General features: G+C 39.1%; 1 protein-coding gene across 1 annotated transcript in view; it reads left to right on the plus strand.

Moving 5' to 3' along the window:
- The first annotated feature begins 8,537 nt into the window (after positions 1 to 8,537).
- The window catches only part of sema4bb (sema domain, immunoglobulin domain (Ig), transmembrane domain (TM) and short cytoplasmic domain, (semaphorin) 4Bb), a 64,968-nt gene continuing 54,764 nt past the window's right edge, over positions 8,538 to 18,741 (plus strand). The window contains exon 1 of the mRNA XM_041783332.1: positions 8,538 to 8,757. The gene's annotated coding sequence lies outside the window, so the exon portion shown is untranslated. The remainder of the gene's footprint in view (positions 8,758 to 18,741) is intronic.

An 18,741-nucleotide genomic window follows, 5' to 3' on the forward strand; every position in this document is an offset into this window, starting at 1 on the left:
GGGAGATAAAAAGGCATCCAAACAGTTATGCTAAATTCAGCATGTTGTGGTTCTTGTTCTTTTCTCACTTTTAAGCTAATCCAAATAGGCCAAATACATTGTTCACTTTTCAGATGTTATAACATTTTTATTTGAAAAGTTTTAGTAAGCACACAACCCTAAAAAAAAATAAAAGATTTGATCAGAAAACATGATTTCTAACCCGCAGCAGGATCTTGAAGGTGAACTCAAGACTTTCACATTAGTAATTTCTGCACTCTCTTCTACAATGAGCTGTATCGACAGGTGACCTTGTTCACTTTTAGGCTTTAATTTTGTGAGGTGACCAAAAAACGCCTTAAAACCCACTCTGGTATGATTGAACATGTCATGAATGAAAGCAAGAGCCAATTAAAGTTGATAACAAGATTTGCATCCCATGTTTAATTATTGTCCCTGTCATTCTAAACAGAGGCCTGCTCCTGACATGAGTGTTAATCAGAGAGAGAGAGAGTGCAACAGCTAGAGCTATGAGGATGCAGGAAAGGTTAGAAGTGGTTTAAACAGGAGAAGCCACCCCTCTTGTCTTTGATATGGACATGAGCAGCCATCTGCAGGGATTGCTGTGATTTTTCCCCGTTCTCCCTGATGCTACTGGGTCACACTGTCTGTTACAACAACCAGCGCTGACATGAGTGCAGTCACTGTTCTTCTAAAGGGCCTATGTGCTTGGATTTTAATGTTCTTGACTGAGAGACTACCTTCGCCTCAGTATGGGGGCAATTCAATTTTGTTTGTGCATCTCAAAGCCATACACAATGGCTGACCTAATTCAACCAAGATCCAGCCAACTGGTGCAAGTAGTCTCACAATTAATGAAAATTGGATCACCTGGGTGCAGTGAATATGTCTCAGGTGATTGTAGTATAAAGACACCTGTGTCTGGAAGTTGCAGACACTGGTTAATCAGTATTCCTGGCTACCATTACATCATGAAGACAAAAGAACACTCCAAGCAACTCAGAGAAAATGTTATTGAAAAGTATAAGACGGGGATGGACACAGAAAAATTTTGATGGCACTGAACATCCCCCTGAGTTCAGTTTTTTCCCATCAAAGCTTTACGGGAGAGTGGCAAAAAGAAAACACTGATGAAGGAAACTTATATTAAATTATCACTAGAGTTCAACAAAAGGCATGTTGGAAACTCCATGGTCAAATAGAAGAAAGTTCTGATGAGACCAAAATAGTGCTTTTTGGCCTTCTCAACATCATCACAAACACACCATCTCCACTGTGAAGCACGGTAGTGGCAGCATCATGCTGTGGGGATGCTTCTCGGCCACCAGCCATGGAGACCTAGTAAAGGTAGAGGGTAAAATGAATGTGTCAAAATATAGGAAATCTTAGGGGTCAGTCTTATTCAGTCTGCAAGACAACTACAGCTTGGGAGAAGATTTATTTTCCAGTAAGACAATGACCTGAAGCATACAAAGAAGGCTAGACAGAAATGGTTTAAAGACAACAAAGTGAATGTTTTGGAGTGGCCGAGTCAAAGCTGAGACCTCAATCCAATAGAAAATGTGTGGTTGGACTTAATAAAGTTCTAGCAAACTTTATTCAACCCTATTTCTAACTTATTTTATCTATACTGTACTAATTTATTTTGTGGTTTAGTTTCACTGGACCTGTTTCACCTTGAGTTGCCAGTAGGATAAATGTAACATGATGCATAAACGTTGCATAAAAATGACTAAGAAACATATTCATTCCAGCTCTTATCTCCTTCAAGGAACATTTGTTTATGTCAGTTGCTGAAATGTGCCATAAACAAATGGTCACAGGCAACAGCACAAGCAGTTTGATTTAAAGTTATCAAAACAGCAAGTCATCCCTATCCATGAAAGAGAACCGCCTTGTCAAAGTAAGTTGCCGATTTATAGAGAGGAAGATGGGACACCTTCAGACTGAGGTGCTGCATCACTTGAATAGTCATGAATCATCAGCATGAAGAGAGATAGCATTCTGTGTGTTACGGAGAGAGAGAGTGAGGAAGATGTGGAGACATTTCAGGGACTGCTGGAGCGGGACAAGGTGAGGACGCGGGGATGAGTCAGAGTACTGCTGGGTCTGCTGGAGGGACACCTGCACCGAGCTTCTCTGACATCATCCCAACCTGCAGGCGGGGAGCTCACGGAGTTTGACCTTGTTAACATGTCAACAGCTCTGGTCATCAGTCCGTCAAGCAGACACAACTCAGGGCCAGTTATTTTTTAACAAATGAGTGATCTCTCAATGCATTTTCTAGCTGTAGTAAAGCCAAATATCATTGACATTCCTGCTTATCCTGTTAACATGCCAGTATTTCATTATTATTACTTATAAAATACAGCTGATGAGAATAGAGTTAGCTTTTCAGGTGGTTTTGACTCAGTCTCAGCAGCCATCTGTTCTCATCCATTTTAATCGCTTCCTTTTTTGTGTGCTGGTTGTGTTTACAGTCTGAGTGGCAACTTGAGGTGTGAGAATGGAGCTGAAATGGAGAGAGTAACCACTTACCGTTTTCTCTGCACTTGCATACTGAGGACTGCTTGAAGATGTAAATGAAAATGTAGCACTGGGTGGCTATTTAGGTTGTTAACAAACAGGATTGTTTTATATATATTTAGGCTAATTGGGTGGCTAATAAACTTAGAATAGATATTTGTACATTTGTTGTAAATAAATTTGAGGGTTTGTTGAAATATGAAAACCCCTTTTTTTAAGTGATATAGGGATATGGATATATGTTTGTAAGTTTCACTTCTGACTCCTTTTTCAGGCACTTTTTATTTTTTTTATTTACTTTTTTTTTTTAATGATTTTTTGTTTTGGTTTGAAATAATAGTCCTTCCTTCCATGCATCCATCCAGCATTAATTAATTCATTTCTTCATTCAATCCTTTTAAGCCACTGACTGAAGAAAGCTCTCGTAGCATAATTTTTGTTGCAGATATCAGTTTTGCAAAGCCAGAAATGAATTGGCCAGATTTCATGTTTGTCATCAGGTCAAGCCATCTTGTAAAGCTTCAGTCTGAAACATTTGGCCCCTGTCAGAGAATGAACGGACCAATCAGCATCATATGTGGAGAACGAGGCGTTAGCAGGGGGTCTGGTTTAGTTGTACTGCAAGCCTGTGAGCAATGGCTGCTGGTAAGACATTGGTATGGATGCAGTTTTAGCTACGGTTTTACCAGAAGTGGACAACATTTCTTTATTAACAGAAGAGTGAAGAACAGCACTGGAAGCTTTTCTTGAAGGAAAAGGTGTTTTTGCTCTTCTCCTGGGTTTAGGAGTTTGGTTCACCAACTTGCTCCACTGGTGGTGAACAACAATTGCAACTGCCTGTTGAGCTTGTGTTATGTAGTTTTTCCCTCGCCTGCTGTGTCATGATTTGTTGCTCTGATTGGTGACGCAGAATGTTCATCCAATCACTTGCCAAGGTTTTTCCCTTCACACACATGGTGGATGGGCTGTTGCCCAGATGAATATGAAATATATACAGTGCTTAACAAATTTATTAGACCACCACCCAAAGTAACGTTTATGCCACAGCTGCCCTAAATTAACAGCATTGGTAAAAACTGGTAAAACCAAAATCATTTTTTATGTTTCTGCAATGTTTCATACACCAATATGTAGAAGTTCTTTAACCCAAATGATATTTTTAATGCTAAAATATAATTATTATTATCCATGAATTTTCAAATTTACTGATTTACAAAAAAAAACTGAAAAAATAGTAAAGCACATCAATATTATTTCTTGATTAATATGTCAAATTATAGTTATTTACTTGCATTCCTCAACAGAAAAATGAGTTTTAGTGGTGGAATGTCATGCTTGATTAATTTCTGACTTCTCAGAGAAGCCCAGTGAGCCGACTCAAATTCGAGAAGAAAAAGATTAATTCAGTTTGAAATTCCTCATTCCTGTTCAGAATGGTAAAACGTGGAGAGCTCGCTGCAAATGAAAGAGTCCGCATTAAAGCACCTAATGATGCTGGATGGTCTCTGAGACAGATGGTCTAAAAAAATTGTTAAGGATTGTACATATATGGGTCAATGACATATAAGGCTTCATTCATGGTGTTACACAACCTGACATAGTGGTTGTGTGTCATGACATCCCCAACTAATTCAAAATGTTTCTTTTATTTTTGTTAGAAAGGAGATAAATATGTATTTGAAATCAATTGAATAATTTTATGTTACAATATAATTTACATATTTTACCTAGGTTGTATCAGCTGACATAGAAAGTGTACCTACTGACCTAAGCAAAATTGTAATAGGCTAAATGTTTTCTTTTTTTTGATATGTGCTACCTAACATTTGCAACTTATTGCAAATGAAACACAAATACTTAGACACATGTTACTTTTGTTCTCATGGTCACAATGTGTGAATGTACGTCATACAATTTTTAAAAAGTAAAATCAAGAGTTTAATGGTAAAATACATTTTTAGTAATTTTACATTAGCCTAGATGTACCATCTGAAATGGAAAGTACACCGCCAACCTGTGACCGAAAATAAATGTTTTTATCTTTACTTGATAAGGACCTACAAACCACTTAACTTGTCCATGAGTGCCAGCTGGAGTTAAATCAGTGCTAAATTGTACTAAAATCCCATTTTATAAAAGCCCCATGATTATGGTTGCTCCACCCTGACTTTTAAGACCTTGCAATTTCCAGAACATAAGCTTAAGGATTATCTTACTAACTGTAAAATGATATATTTTAACATTTGTTTATTTCAAAGACTGAACCCATAAAATCATACCAAAGTTTTCCCTTGGTGGCCTCACCACCCAAAATTTTAAGGGTTTGAAATGCCAAAATGGGAAATACATTTTATCATTCAAATAAAGGCTACTGAAAATGTATTCTAACAAAGCAGGTTTCTTAAACAAATTGATATATGCCATGAACTTTACGAAAGGAAATAATAGATTATCGACACAGAAATATGCATGTCATGTCATTGACCCTTTTAAATCTCATGCTACGGGTATGTTAAACAATATATATGTCGGGCTAATGAAAGACTTGTGTTGATGCAAGACAAGCAGAGAATTTCAATATTATCCTTTAAAAGATAAAGAGATATGTCAGTAAGGAACAGGAATGTTTGGTGAATGATATGGATCTCTGGTTTTTAACCACACACGCTAGAATGGATATAAGTTTGTGTGATATTTAAAAACCTTTTCCTGCCTTATTTAAAGCCCTTAGTTTACTTCTTATAAGCTAACACAAATTCTGAAACAGTGTAAGAGGTGACCTTACACTATGGTGACTTTGCCTGTTCATCAAACAAAAGATGTGTCCATCTCACTGCCATAATCTTTGCTCTGTCGTGAGCTTAAAGCTTGTTGGGGGGATTAAGTCACTTAACATTTAAGCAAGTCACCAAATCTAGTGTCGTGCATTACTGAAAGAGTCTGTCATATACTTAACCCCAATAAAAGCTCCACAGGGGGGTGACCTTAATATGAATAATCTGCTGAATGCTTTGTGGTGCGTTCAGGTCTGTTGACAAAGGAAAACTATTTGAGTGCAGCAGATTGAGGGTGATCGGGTCAACGGCAAGCATTTGTGAAAATATAACCTTATGGATGTTAATACTGCCTTACAATCAGTATGTTTTATCCCGCAAAGACAGAGATGATTTCTTCAAGAGCAAATGCTCAAATATAATACAGGGATACTGATCACTGTAGGAAAAAAAATAGTAGAGAGCTAGCTGCTCTGTATAATAATTTACTTGTCTGTTTGGCACATTCATTATTTTTTACCCTTTTTGATGAACTAGGATAGGATAAAATTGTTTAACCATACATCACTTCAGAGCAAGCAGAAAGGTATTAAAATAACTGCCCTCTCAAAAAATCATACTGCTGATAGCTCCTTTTGAGTAATTTGGTTGATTATGATCCCTCCAGTAGTAATCCTTGATTGAATTTGAGGGATTACCGAGGGACCCATCGATAGAGGGGAGCAACTTTGAACATCCTACAGACAGAGACCTGCAAAGAAATTGAGATGAGCACAAAATGCAAAAGAGAAACAGAGATTTTTGTTTAACCCCAGCTGCCCACAGTTTCTCCCTGCATGTGTGTGGGATGTGTGTGTTGGCCTTTGCTTTATCTGTGACACAGTCACGCAAAACCAGTCAGAGAGCGACAACATTTCCAAGAGTGTCAGGCTTCTGTCAGGATGCAGCCTGCAGCATGGTTTGGCTTTACAGTCGTCACTTTTCTCAGTGTTAACACTCACAGTATCTGACAAATTCTCACATTGTCGCATGTCACTGAGAGCAAAGCAACTAGAGACTAATTATTGATGTTATCTCCTGCCCTGCAGGTATGAAGAGTGTCTTCTTGTGCACATGAACTTGATTCATGCCCCCTCCTTGCCGAGACAATAAAAGGATAGTTTTGATATGTTGTCCCATGGAAAGCAGGCTGTGTCTGTTGTTTTAAGCTTTAAAAGGAAAACTTAAGGACTAACATCCACACTTGTAGCCTTTTCTGGGGCCAAAAATAAGATTACAAGGCTGAGTCTGGTTGTGTTCAGGTCTTTGCCTTTGCACATAATCCCCTGTAATTCTCTTTGTGGTGGATGCTCTCAGTTGTCAGTCATTGTTTGAAGACAGTGAGGAAGCCTTGAAAAGAGAGAGAGAAGCACTGATAGCTGAGACAACAGAGCAGCAAAACTTTCTCTAAGCCAAGATCTAAAATATCTCAGATATCTCAGAAGGATGAGAGGTCTAACAGTGTGATGACATGTTAGACCTCTCATCTCTGGTACAGCATGATATATTTGATGCATATTCCAGAATAAGTTTGAAAAAAAAAAAGGTTAATTTTTATTGTCTAGTGCCTAGTGAAAATCTGCAGGCCTATAATGATGTGTAATTGTTATTTTGTTGCTTTACTGCATTTTTGACAAGCCTTGGTATGTAAATGGGGTGAGTTTTTTGTGACACGTGACCCTCTGCCTGTTTTTGGGGGTGTTAGGAATACTATGATCAAGGCTGCCCATAAGGATAGAAAAAGGGGAGAGCTTTCTGGGGCTGATCCAAATGTGGGGCCCATGGAGATCATGAAAATCATAGACCATTATCAATGTAATCTGTGATAACTATACCTTATATTTCAGGTTAGGTGAGGTCAGGTATGGGAGCATACCACACTTTGCTGCATCAACCTTAGTCCTGTACTGATGGCCACCCTCCAAGCCTGCCCCAGGCCCATGCCCCATTTCTCCAGATATCCTCCCAGTCGCCCCCTCCACGACTAACGTGGTCACCCCCAGACCAGCTCACCTGGTCCTGGGGTCCCAGTATATGGGGAGGTATAATATCAGGCCCAGGAAAGTGCGCCATGTGCCCTTACAAGCCTAGCTGCCAACCCAGTATCATATTCTACACCTGAATTACAACCACTCTTATGAAAGAAACAAACATTAATTCTATTCTGTTGCCAGAGAATAAAGAAGGAACTGAAAAAACTTGGAGGAAAAAATATTGAATTAATTACATAAAGGAAGATAAGCACAAAATTACAAAAATTAGCCAACAATTAAAGGTGAAAAATGGATAAAGTGGCAAACATTGGTAAAGATGCAAAAATAGGATACAAGCTGCCAAAAATGGGTTAACAACAGCAAAAAAAAAAAAAAAAAAAAAAAATTTCAAATGGGCAAAAATAATGGGAGAAGCTGATTAAAAAATGGCAAAATGGGAAAATGAGGCAAAAATTTACCAACGAAAACAGGTGAATGTGGTTGAAAGTGACAAAAATGGGCTAACAGGGGCAAAAATTGGTTAACAATAGCATAAAATGGCACAAATGGGCATGAGATGGTGAAAAGAAGTTTGAAAGTGACAAAATGGGTTTTAAGAGGCAAAACTGTTGATTGCTGGACACACTTTTCAGCTCCAAAATGAAGCAACTGTTAGCCAGGATGTAAGCACCGATGCTACTGATCACTGTCATCAACCAAGCTGTGAAGGGCCCACTGGGGTTTTCAGGGGCCCAGCCAAATTGGGGGCAGGCCTGACCGTAATACTGTGGAAATAAATGACACAAGAAAAATGAAAGAGAGAAGCTAGTGATTGCACATATGTCCCCTATTAGGTCTTAAGAAAAACTCCTTGTAAAACACTTGAAGTCTTTTGCAACTTCCTGGAAGAAATGATCAGATTCCAAAGAAGTTTAGCAAAGCCCATCATCATGTTTTCGGGTGGTGGGGTCTGAACGGTAGGCTACATGTCTGTGTAGCTACTGAACCTGCTTTAGTCGGAGACTTTAAGGCTGTTATCCTTGAAGTGAGAAGGGAAACTACAAACGTGGATTGGAACCGGGCAGAATATTTTCCTGCATGCTCCAGTAAGGAGAGATTTCTGGAGGAAATGAGTGGCACATGTGTGTCGCAGACTCCTCCTGCAGTCTGTGGCTGCAGCCGGCAGCTCGTGCGGGGGGCGGAGCTAAAGTTTACGAGCCCAAAGCGAGCAGCCCTCTCAGCGTAGTAGAGGCTCGTCTGCAGGCGCACGGAGGATGGACACAACCACACGGACATAGCCTTCAAACGGACACTTGCTCACACAAAATCAAGCTCAGGATTTATGAGGAGTTTCTGTCTAATTTTTCGGCACATTTTTGTAAAGAAGGGGAAGACCCGAGCTGTGGCGGAGTTTTTTTTCTCCTTTTCACTGCAGCGCGTGCACGGTAAGGTCTTTTCACGGATGTTGGGTGCTCTTGCATTTTCAGGTTAAACACCTTTTTTTAGCGGGCGGGGATGACACAAACAATATCAACTAAGTATATTTATCTTAGTTAAGGGCGGAGTTTATGAAATACACATTTACATCGAAAGAGCTGACATTTTGAGTGTTTTGCATTGGTAGTCGACATTAAGACAGTCTTCATGCACTCCTGCACAGGCTCGTTTGCGGTCCTGTTCGTTGTCTTATTGCAATTTTAATGCTGTTTTCTACTCCTGTGTTTGGCGAATTAGAGCTAAAACCATCGTACATGTGCACACATTGTTGTTATACCTGTTTTGATAAGTTTATCCCATCAGGGATGTCAAGGATGTGTTGCACACACAGGTTCCCTGCTTCCGAGCTTAACCCTCCAAAAAAAACATATGCCTTCTAAATCCAAACATGTAAAGCTGCAGCGTTAATTACATTATTATTTTAAAAGCTGTAGGCATATTTAGATGGAAAGACAGCTTAGTGGACTGGCCCTCTGTTTTCTCATATGGGTAAACAGCTATTCACATAAAGGCTACAAATTACTACACACAACATAGGCTCTGATACGTTTTAAGCATTTAAGACAGATTGAAAAATATTGCAGCTGCAACATGTGGAACCTTTTAAATTCAGTTTGTTGTCCTTGTCTCCCCAACAGCTGCCTCCTCCTACCTCACTGTTGTGTTGACATACCTCCATTGCATTTCTGTGAAAAAAAAACACGACCTTAACCTTAGAGCATCACCCTTTTTTGACCCTAATGAGGCCCAAACCACAAGTGCCTAAGCTGTGCTCCTCAGCCCGGACTGATGGTTCAAATCTGGAGGCTGTGGTGCGTGCAAGTTTAGTGTTGAGATGGTGCTGATATGCTTTGTTGGAATCTGACAGTAAATGGCTGGTGAAGCAATCTTTTTTCCCCTCTGGGCCTCTGTTGCTCATCTGTGCGTGTATGATACCTTATCAGTGCCTTTAACAACACTGATAGCCTCCCACCGTAAACAAAGCTGCAGAAACCTCTTCTTTTGAAGCACTCGTAAAGTATTTTGACTTCTTCTCCCTCGCTGAAGCACACATGCAGACCCCCACCCACACAATCAAACACTCAAAACAAACACAGAGACTCCACCCAGCCCTCCACCCACTGTAACAACTTCAGAGGAATGGTCAGCATGTGGAGAAGTTGTGGTGAGGAGTTAGATGTGAAGTGGGAAGCAGGGAGGGAAGACGCTATTCTGCTTCCATCCCCCAGGAGGTTACAGAGATGTCCCCACAGCTGAGACCAGGGTGACGGGAAGCACGCAGTACAGGCTGATGGGAACTTGCGTGTTCAGGGCCCTAGTGCAACAGCTTCTCATACTGGGCTGAGATGTGGGAAAACAGTCATTTCATTGGGCTGCAGCCAGAATGCACCCAGGATGACGGGGCAGGCATGAAGCCAGGCATGCCGCCTTTTCATCAGCTGAGTTGAGTTAGTGCAGATCGGCTCAGGAAGGTGTTGTTGTTGCAGTGTGTTAAATCCCATGCATGTTTTGTTTTCTCTCAAGTTTTCCTGTGGGGAGAACATTTGACATAAGAGGTGAGAAGAAGAATTCTCGTAGCATTATTGCAACTTAAACTGTGAAAAGTCACACCTCGCTTTTACACATTGGCAATAAGGTTTAAGGGTTTGCATTAGCATTCACTGAAACCTGGCTACCGCCACATTTGCTCACTGTCTCTGCTGTGTCTGTGCCAAGCTTTGTTTACTGGTTGTAGGGCCATTCATATTTATACTCATGACCTGCAGGTCCTGTGTAAAGGCTGGCCAGGCCCTGCAGGGGTTTAGATGGAGGGCCAAAGGAGGGCTCTGAATGCAGGTGATGTCTCTCTGGGAAGCGTACAGTTGAACCTCTTTCTGTAGTTTATGCTGTTGCATGATCTTCATCCACTCTGGCATTACATCCACATAGAAATCTGCTTTTGATTGCAAAAAACATGTGCTCAACTTGAGTCTGACCCATTTATATCAAACCGGTCATCAATGTACAGGAGCTGAGTCTGTAGCTGCAACTAAATGCATATCCCATTTCAACCACAGATTTACATCAGTGTTGATAGGCAGATCAATATTTGCTTTTTGGCTAACATGCCTTCTCTGTTTACAGAGAAGATTCAACATGTCACTTTCCTTTATCAGATTTCCATCAAGTGTTTTCTCATTTTATTTAAAGAATATTCAATATTCTACAGTCTTACTATCATGTAGTACCTTTCAGATTGACCGCTGAATCAAATTAAGAGAGAAGAAGAATTGCAACCTCAAACTTTGGTTGTTGTTGTTGTTCCAGTGTTGCTTTAATCCAATCACAGAGATCTAACGGTGGAAAAAGAGTGTTTCCTTTCCCATAATAAGAAGCAGCAGATCCTTGTTTAACCTGCAAATCCAGGTTGACCGGCATTCACAAAATGTTTAAAGGAAGCTTTATATCCCGTCACTGTTATTGTGTCTCATCTGGCAAGTGCTACAAAGATAGTTAGAGTTAAGTCTCTGTGGTCACTTGGGTGAGGTCTCACAGAGCTGTCTTTGGGTGGAAAGTATGTTATGTAACATTTTCCTCTCCAGAGAGAAATTAAAGTCCTCCCTATCCTTCTTCACTTGTTGTAGAGAGAAGGATTCGCAGGGTGTTTATAGTGGAAAACATACTTTCATTGTAAACAGTGTGTTTTTTTCCCTAATGAATCACTGATAATGTTAGCAAATATTTTAGTTGGAACATTTTGGATTCAATTATTTTTTTCAGTTTTGTGCCAAAACAGTTTTGAGATTAAGTATTCACATGGGAAAACCATTTTACTTTGACAACTAAGAATCCCAAGGCAAGTAAGAGGAAGAAAGGTTATCAGGCTCCTACATAAAAGAAAAGGAGTCCTGTACATCTTCAAAGATTTTTAAACACTGTTTACAGCAGGATACACTTCAGTTTAAATTACTTTGAGACTGTGTTATCTGTTTTAGAAAACTTTGACAGCTCATATTGTAGTGCCAAAATTTGAGACTACAGTTTCTCTTAGGATTTTCAACTTGTTTAACACCAATTTGATTTACTGTGATTTGATACAGAGCTCCGAGCATGTATTGATTAAAGCATGCTTCAGCAGAGAAAAGTGATTTATTATTGGGACTGATTGAAAACTATGTGTAGCCTGTGGTGGGAGAGTTTTCTTGAATAAATTGTTTTGTTTTAGGTTGAAAGGATTGTAGTGTGTCTGTTTTAGTGAGTTGGTCGTTCTTAAAGCAAAAAAAAAAAAAAAAAAAAAAAAAGACATTTGGACAGTGTACTTTGGGGATGTATGATATTGCATATTTGCTGATATTAGTGTTGTTACTTGATTTTAAAAAATTAATCAAATAAATCACAACACTACGCTGGGATAAGTCATGATCAATCACAGCATTTTTAAAAAAAAGTAATTTAAGTATTTTTTTTATAAATTTTTAAAATTTTAAGATTTTTGAACTTTCTTATTGTCGTGTTTTTTTCATTCTCTAAATTCTATGTACAGCACTTTGAAAGTGCTTTATAAAAAAATTACTATTAATAAATTATGCCTATTAGGCCTAAATACTGTCATTTACTTGCATTTTGTTTCAGATAGGGGTGTGCATCTCTCCTCAAGACGATTTGATATGAATCTCGATTCACTTACTACAATTCGATTCACTGACGATTCATCAAAATACAAAACGATTCGTTTTGATCCGGTACAATCTGATTATAGAATCAAAATTACTTTCTGCTTTAACAAAAATTAGCAAAAAAGGGGAAAACAAGGTAATTTCATAATAATCTAAGTTCTTTAAAACAGACTAAATGCCAGGCCTCCTGTCCTAACTGTCTGAAATTATGTTTAAGAGCATTTTCATCACACCCAGGTGTCTTACTTTCACATTAAATTGGGAGATAAATATGAAAATGAATTTTTACTGGTACATGTTCGTCCTTCTGTGCTTGCAACTTCCTGAGCATTATTAATCCCAATAACAGTACAAACTTAATATCAAATTTCCCAAGATGCACAAATTAAAACAAGTTTAAAGTCACAAGGAGATTTGGATAGACAGAGCTCTGTGTGTCTGCTGGTACAGGTGAACAAGGGGTTAAAATAATATGGAAAACAGTCAAATTAAAACAGCTTTCTATACATTATTTTCCTTACATAATTCCTCTTAATGTGAGTATTCAGTCTACATGTCACAAAAACATGGTTATTTCCTTTCTCTGTGTATCTGACCATTCTTGATTGTTTTCATTCTTGAATTAATTCACTAGATACATTCCTGCTGCATTTTTACTGATCTAGTACTCCACGGACTGATGCATTCGGACCATTGACGTCAAGATTGGTTGACCGATCCATATCGGATTATCTTTGCACCACTAGTTTCAGATAAAAAAAGTAAAAGTATGGTGTTTGAATAAATGAATATTTAACAAACTATAGTTTTTAAACTTTAACATCTCAGCTTGGTTGTAATGATTTGTAAGTAAGAATGTCTTAATTCTCTGTGCAATAATATTTGTAATCTGCAGGTGAGCCCAGCAGACAAACCTGTCAGGTACAAAATAACTTCTGCTGCAGAGTGAATGGTCAGGTGTGCTGTTACCCCGAGGTAGCTGTGGTTGCTCACAGATGTTCAGTCTTATGTCTCCTGTTAGTATAATAAATATAGCTCTGACCAGCGGCTCCACTTTCATTGCCTTTTCGCTGCCATACAGTTCATGGATTCTTGTGATTAAGTTCTCCTTGTAGATGGTCATTGGTATGGGTCACCCAAGGTGATCTGGCGATCTCAAAGCTGCTTGTTGTCAACGATGTTAATGGTCTGCAGTCTTTGGCGACCCGTCACCAATCGCATTAGTTGGCTTAGATGTTGACGTTTTGTGGACAAATCCAGGTCTGCTGGACTCCGCCGGTGTATCTTGACGACCATGGCTTGATCCCATGTTGTTGTTAGTGTCTTTGCTAACATTACCAAAGATGCGCTTTGCCTGAAGGTGGTACTTAAGACTTGTTGTGCTTCGGTGTAAAGACAGTTCATCACTGCAGTATGTATCCACAGCTTTGGCTGTATCTCAACTTTTATCTAACCACCTGCTTAAAAACAAAGTTGCCATTAAGCAGACCTGGGTCTCTCCTCATGTTATTCTTTTTTTAACCCGTTTCAAGATTAATCACGAGCATTAAGGCGTTCACATTTACAGCCCTAGTTGATATCTGATATGCTGATATTTTACAAACTTAGACAATGATACAAATGCAGTTATGACCTAAAACTTTGGTCTTTTAAACACATTAGAATTTAAGGAATGAGGATGAACAAAGAAAAAGACTAACGATGATGTAGGTCTAAGGGTCTGGCCAAAAAAACACCCAAAATTATTCATACATACAGCCAATAATGGCTGATATTTACAGCCAATATACTGGTTATGAATATCTTCAGAAAAATCTGATCTGCCTATATGATAATGAACTTTTTAAGTTTTTAGATATCATGCTGATAATATCAGGCATCCCTTACGTACTCGGATAATGCATGAGAAAACTTTGAGATCAACCAGAAGAGCCAGATTTTTCATGTAAGTTGGAGTCATTTATTAGGGATGCCTGATATTATCTGCATGATAATGGTATCGGCTGATGTGACAATTTCTGTCAATATTGATTGAAAGTCAAATCATGCTTCTTTGCCAACCCAGGGAGCATCTTTTGAGCAGAGCCTTCTCCACCAAGAAAAATATCCATTTTGCAATTAATATATGACGAAGATGTTCCTGACTGAAATGTATTTATTTATGTACAAATCAATTTAGGTTGGATAACTTTATGCCCCAGACAAAGCTGCTAATCATGAGAATGACATTAAAAACAATACAGGCTTACTGGTGGTGTAAAGATAAACCAATCTTGATCAGTATTGTCAAATAGGTTGGACTGCACTGGTCCGTGGTGCACTGGTTAGATAGAAATGCACCATGAATTAGTCGATGCACAGGCCTTAAAGTTAGAGATTAGTTCACTGGGGCTCTTCTGCTTTTTGCCCTAGCTTCTTCCACCGTGCTTTGGCTCAGCATCTTTAATCTCACTCACCTTATGAGAGCGACATTAGCGACATCAAGTCATGTGGACTTAATGTAAAGGAGGGATAACTCAGGAAATGTCTGCCTGTCTGTTGCTTTGGAGAAAAAGGCAATTACTGTACAGCAACACATAAATCCTACCTGTTGAGTGGCAGAGCTAAAGATTAATGAAGATGCTAACACTAGCAAGCAGCACAAATAGGCCTGAATATTAAAATAGAAGTCTTCAGTTATCACAGTATTCACAGCCATGAAGTGTCATAAGAAGGATTGATCTGGTGACATAATCAACACCTTTGAGCCCACTGACATGACATTAGACATAATTTCACTTAACTGGATATCAATGCAAGAATGAAAACAAACAAGAACAGTGGGACACAGAGGCAGTGGAGTGCTGTTTGTCCACCTTCTTGCTTGGTCACTTTTCTCGTTCTCCTCTTAGCTTCATCCATCACTATCCCCTTCTGTCTCTTATCCATAGCCATTTCATCAAACAGTGCTAAGATGGACTAACTGGCTTCTTTTAAGCTGAAAGCTGACGTGTGAACTAGAGCTTTCTGCACTTCTCTCAGTAGAACCACGGCCCGCTGCCAAAGTTACATGGTGCTTAAAACAGGTGACAGAGTGCTCCATTGTTCCTCAGTAGATGTCGTTCTCACTGTTGAAAGATATCGCTCCCTTAGGTTGACTCTGTAATGACAAAGTGAAGGTGGAACTGTCACATATAGTTGCCATCCTTGATTGTGAATTTAATTTGAAGTCTAGTCTGCATTATAAATACATGACATATTGGTGCAAAATTTTCTTTGGCATATACACCTGATTTGTTTGTAGAGTGTTAACATAAATGTGGCATCAGGCAGGCTTTCTTTGCGATATTATGTGAAGGATTAATGGTCCCTTTAAAAAACACAAATATTGCTGAGAATGACTGGCTTGTTTATTTAATGTGAAGCGTAAAAATCAGCCCTTTACCAAGACAAGTAGTTTGATACATCCCTGTACATAATATTTTGTTTGAAATCAACAGTTTCTTCAATAATTTAAAACTGCGTTTAAATTACAGTTGTACAAATGATTAGTGTCCCCATGACTGATCCATCTCATGTCTCAGCTATCATCAGCTGCTTTGTGTCAGGTGTGACCACACTGTTGACTTGCGGCTTCCTTTATTGATGACAACTTCAGAGACAAAGACAGAGGACCTGACAGTAAACAAGCATGAGTATTTTTGTAGTTGACATGTTTGCTGAGAGTAAACAACCAACAGTGTGGAGGTGGTGAACCAGACAAACGACTCAGACACACTGTGTCATGGTCTCACTTGGGATGAGTAATGTGAACACTGTTGTGGTCAAGGCTTATCGGTACCATCATTGATGTTGGTACCTGAACACTGTGCTGTGATTGCAGGGTGAATCTGACAAGGTGAAGCAGGGGCCAGAGGCAGAATATCGTCATCTGATACACTCTTAAATCCTATTGCCCTGCCTGTCAAAGCGAGTAAAGAAATGAGTCCTCACATTGGTTTAACTGCAGGGATTAATCGTGCCCCCCTGCTCCATGTTTAAGTCATGAGATGAACGGTCCACTATGGATAGCCAAGTCCATGGATTTGATGGCGTAATTAGCAGATGAACTGTGATGCTAACACAGCGTGCTGCAGACCTCACAAAGACCTCTATTGTGTGATTACATGACTGTAAATCTTTGACTCTCTTTTGTCACGCCACAGAGTTTGTTCACAGAATTGACTGACATCATAATCAGCCCAGGAGATGGATGAGATGTTGTCTTGTGTTGTGGCCATTTGCAGCCTTAATGCTAAGTTTTTCTTATACAGCTGAGCTCTGAAGAAGACTGCAGGCAGGGGAACAATACCCTCTCGCTGCTCATGTTTTTGGACAGTATAGAAATTGCAGTGCGTTGAGCTGTAGAGCCTTTAGCAAGTGGAAATTGAACTTCCTCTTTTTCCTCATTTTTAATGTTCCCACTGAAAGTGAAATATTTGGCTCTAATGATGAGGATTTCCTGATTTGCTTTCACTCTTTGTTAGTCTACTTTAAAAGGGTCATCAGGTTGAAGTGTGAAAAGCTTTTAAACATTCAATTACATATGAGTGAAATGAGATAAATGAAATGTATTTTACACTGAGTCTAAAGCATTTACTGAAAAATACAGTAAAATACTTCCTTAGAGGTTGCCACAGTTTCTTGAAGAGCCATGAACAAGTGGGAAATATTGCTTCCTATCACACTGCAGTCTGACTGACTCTCACAGCTAATTATTGACGCTTAGTGAGTTTTTCAAGAAGAGATCTTCTACTGTCCCCCGCCAGGCTCGAATAATTTGAGGCAAGGGCAACTCTGTATCAGAGGGAATAAGGTGACCCCAGCTCTCCTCTGAGCACTTATCTCCTCTGCCAGTTCTGCTTCACTCATTTGTTTGAAATGATAATTGCTCCTTCCTGCATGGAAAAGCTGAGCACAAATGTGAAAAGAGAGTCTGGATATTCCTCAGAGCCTATTCAAGTGAAAGATCACACTCAAAGGGAGGTTCTGTCATGCTGTTTAGTGCTGTTGTGTCTGTCTAGCATACTCAGATGGGTTTCATTAGAAAAACAAATCCTGTTGCTAACCTACAGATAATGCAGGTGACAACATTAGCTTAATCATTGCATTTAGATAAACATTTGGAGAGTCACACATGTTTGGATGATTGATAATACACAAATTGTGGTGAAACAAGAGGCACAGATCTGTCTGGTAGTCGGTGTAAAACAAATGTATTCTTCATGTCCATCCTTGAGCCTGATAATGAGGGAGTAAAAACCACGTGTATTGTTTAAATATCACAACTTAATAGGGTTGTCCTAGTCTTGTCAGATTTCTAAACACACCTTTTACTTTTTTTATTTTTTCACATGATGTCAGAGTGAACTGATGTGATTACGCTGATGGAAAACAAGAAGAAAAGTTAAGATGATTCAAAGAACTCATGACGGGCAGGGGCCCTGAAGCACTGAACAAGGCATCTTTTTAGAAGATTAAATTATTTTTGTTTTTTCATGGGACCCAAAAAACTGCACATTTTCCTGACATCAGTAATATTAGTGAAAGATTTTGCAGCATTATTTATACTGTATTATGACTACTGAAATAAAAACTGACTCACAGAGTTTTCAAATGACTTCTGTGATCACAATGAAATAACTGTTCAGAATTATATTAAAGAAATACTTCAGATAGTTGTTTTTTGTTTTAAATTTTAAAGATAACCATTAACAGGGCCTACTTGTTCCAGCCAAGTAATTTCAGAGCATATACCAGAGAGCATGCAGCATAAATTTACAGAGGTGAAGTGAAAAAGAAGTCTGGAGGTCAAGATGTAAAGGAAAACCTTTAAGGATCAGGAGACCTCACTGTCTCTCTCCTCTGCTCTCAATCTGCATATAACAGACATCAAGTTTAATGTGTGCACTGTAATAAGTGGTCAAGAGGTTTAATAAAATCAACCAATGAATTAAACAGAATGCAGGAGTAGATACTATGATGGAGGGCGGAGTAGTGCTACTTCAATACAAAAAGATCCTGCATCTTTGTGTGGAGTTGGACATATGTTGTTTCTAAATTGTTTAAAGTGTAACCCCTGTGAAATAATAAGGATAATCATAATGTATTCTGTGTCACTGCTGTGCTTTTGTCCCTCTCTCTGCCTGAACCCCCTTGCTGCATGCTCCTCTCTGTCAGGGTAAGAAGCAGCAGATCCCAGAGAACCGTTCTCTAACGTTAAAGCCGGTGCATCGACAGATTCATGTTACATTTCTA

Source organism: Cheilinus undulatus, linkage group 1, assembly GCF_018320785.1.
Source record: "Cheilinus undulatus linkage group 1, ASM1832078v1, whole genome shotgun sequence".
NCBI classification, from domain to species: Eukaryota; Metazoa; Chordata; class Actinopteri; order Labriformes; family Labridae; genus Cheilinus; species Cheilinus undulatus.